Below are 2,984 nucleotides of genomic sequence, written 5' to 3'. Positions count from 1 at the left end.
TTACTTCATCATCCTCAACGACCACCCACCGGAGGGCAGGGCTGGGTGGAGAATGGGAGATCAGCTATGTGAATGAGTTCACAGAATCCCCGAGGGTGGAAGAGACCTCAAAGATCATGAAGTCCAGCCTGTCACCACAGACCTCATGACTAGACCATGGCACCAAGTGCCACATCCAATCCCCTCTTGAACACCTCCAGGGATGGGGACTCCACCACCTCCCTGGGCAGCACATTCCAGTGGCCAACAACTCCCTCTGGGAAGAACTTTCTCCTCACCTCCAGCCTGAACCTCCCCTGGCACAGCCTGAGACTGTGTCCTCTTGTTCTGGTGCTGAGTGCCTGGGACAAGAGACCAACCCCCACCTGGCTACAACCTCCCTTCAGGGAGTTGGAGAGAGCAAGAAGGTCTCCCCTGAGCCTCCTCTTCTCCAGGCTAAGCAACCCCAGCTCCCTCAGCCTCTCCTCCCAGGGCTGTGCTCCAGACCCCTCCCCAGCTTTGTTGCCCTTCTCTGGACACCTTCCAGCAGCTCAACCTCTTTCCTAACCTGAGGAGCCCAGAACTGGACACAGGACTCAAGGTGTGGCCTAAGCAGTGCTGAGCACAGGGCACAATGACTTCCCTGCTCCTGCTGGCCACACTGTTCCTGATGCAGGCCAGGATACCATTGGTCTTCTTGGCCTCCTGGGCACACTGCTGGCTCATGTTCAGGCAGCTGTCAATCAGCACCCCCAGGTCCCTCTCTGTTTGGCAGCTCTCAGCCACTCTGCCCCCAGCCTGTAGCTCTGCCTGGGGTTGCTGTGGCCAAAGTGCAGCCCCTGGCACTTGGACTTGTTGAATGCCATCCTGTTGGCCTCTGCCCATCTGTCCAGTGGGTCAAGGTCCCTCTGCAGAGCCCTTCTGTCCTCTAACTGACCAACATCTGCCCCCAGCTTGGTGTCATCTGCAAACTTGCTGGTGACTGTCTCAGTCCCCTCATCCAGATCATCAGTGAAGATGTTAAAGGGGCTGGGGCCCAGCACTGATCCCTGGGGACACCCCTGGTGCTTGGCCTGCAGGGAGCACGCCTGTTCCTGGGGCTCATTTGCATTAACCACGCCCCCGCGGGGGAACTGCTGACTCGGGCTGGCTTTAGCACAGCAGTCCCTGACCTGCACAGCCACGGGGGCACAGCTTCCCCCTGCACCCTCCCCCCTGGACCCAGCTCTGTGGCAAACACTCCTGCTGCAGATCCCTGTGGAGCTGTGGGGTTCATCTCTGCAGAGCAGCTCCACTGCTTGCTGCTCCAGGGGGATTGCCTCAGGTGCCCAAGGTGCATCTCTAACCCCAGTCCCGCGGCAGGAGTGGGGCTTGGCAGCAGCAGGCCGGCAGGAAGAGAGGCTGTGGTGCTGCTGGCACGTTGTGGGCTGGATGGGGCCCAGCTGGCTCCCAAGGAGTGCTTCAGAATCAGCAGAATGGATGTGCAGGGAGGGGAGGATGCAAGCCACAAAAATAGCTCCTTCTTGGAGACAAAAGCAGCTGTGTTGGGAGGCAGAGGTTTGGGACAGGCAGATTTAGGAGAGGAGAGCTGCAGCCTGTGAGTGGCCATTAGATCATCTGCTTCATTAACCCCTGGAAGCCTGCAGCACAAAGAGGGGGAAGCTGGCCTGGGGGAAGAGCCCTTGGAAGGGGCAGGAGTTAGCCTGAGGATGCCCACAGCAGAGTCCCCTCAAGAACCAGCCAGCCACCAGGGAGTGTAGTAGAACAGTTTTATTTGAGTCCACAAGACAAAGAGAGGCCTTGCATCTGGCCACCAGAACCATGCAAAGCACCTGGACACCCAGAACAAGAACGAGCTGGTGGAGGAGTCTCTCTCTCCTGCTACATGTGGAGAGCTCGGGCAGGAAGCCTTCTCCTCTGCCTTCTGCTCTGTCCTTCCCCAGCCCAGCCAGCGGCCAGCAGGGGGGACAAGGAACCCTCGGCCGCCGCCTAGCAGCCTTCCACCTGCCCTCAGCAGCTGAGAGCTGCTTCTCCACACTCCACCAAGGACTCAAATGTTCTCTGGGCTAACAGAGTCCCAGACATCTCCAACGACAGGAACAGACTTTCAGCAGAGGTACTGAAACCATGGAGAGCAGCTTTGGGCTCAAAAAAACACCAACCAAACAAAAGAGCAATGTCCCCTCCAGGACAGGACCTCAGCCCTGGCCCAGACAAGAGGATGCAGAGCCCAGCAGAAGGGGCCCAGCACAGAGGACAGACAGACATCCCACAGGGCTTAAAAAAAGTGGTGTAGAAAAATAAAAGGCAATAAAATCCTGAACCAAAAAGGTTCCAAATAAGGCATCAGCAGGTCCCCACTGCATGTGCTCTGTGTGTGCATCACTCTGCCAGACAGGGGGCTCAGGGTGGGACTTGGGACCTAGGGGCACCAGCACCGCCAGCACTGCTGCCCTGGGTCACCAGCACCACCAGCACTGCTGCCCTGGGTCACCAGCACCACCAGCACTGCTGCCCTGGGTCACCAGCACCACCAGCACTGCTGCCCCAGGTCACCAGCACTGCTGCCCTGGGTCACCAGCACCACCAGCACTGCTGCCCTGGGTCACCAGCACTGCTGCCCTGGGTCACCAGCACCACCAGCACTGCTGCCCCGGGTCACCAGCACCAGCAGCACTGCTGCCCTGGGTCACCAGCACCCAGAAGGGTTCAAGTTCTGTTCCAACCCCCAAGAAACCCAAGCCCAACGCCAGGCCGCCAGGCCCGGGGCACTCTTTTAGGTGCAGCACTCTCAGAACCTCAACTCAAACGCTTGAATCAACTCCGCGCCGCTGGCTGCCGGGCGCCGGCTCCGCTGTGGGCCGCCGGAGCAGAGCTCTCCAGAAGCAGAGCCTCGCTCTTCGCTCCCGCACGGCCAACGCTCGCCGCGGGTCCCGGGGCCGCCGCGGCCGCGCTGCGGTTAAGGCAGGGGCGGGGAGGGCAGCGCGGAGCGGAGCGGCGGCGGC

This window comes from Dryobates pubescens, chromosome 23 (assembly GCF_014839835.1).
Source record: "Dryobates pubescens isolate bDryPub1 chromosome 23, bDryPub1.pri, whole genome shotgun sequence".
Classification (NCBI taxonomy): Eukaryota; Metazoa; Chordata; class Aves; order Piciformes; family Picidae; genus Dryobates; species Dryobates pubescens.
Note: the sequence above shows the minus strand (reverse complement) of the source record.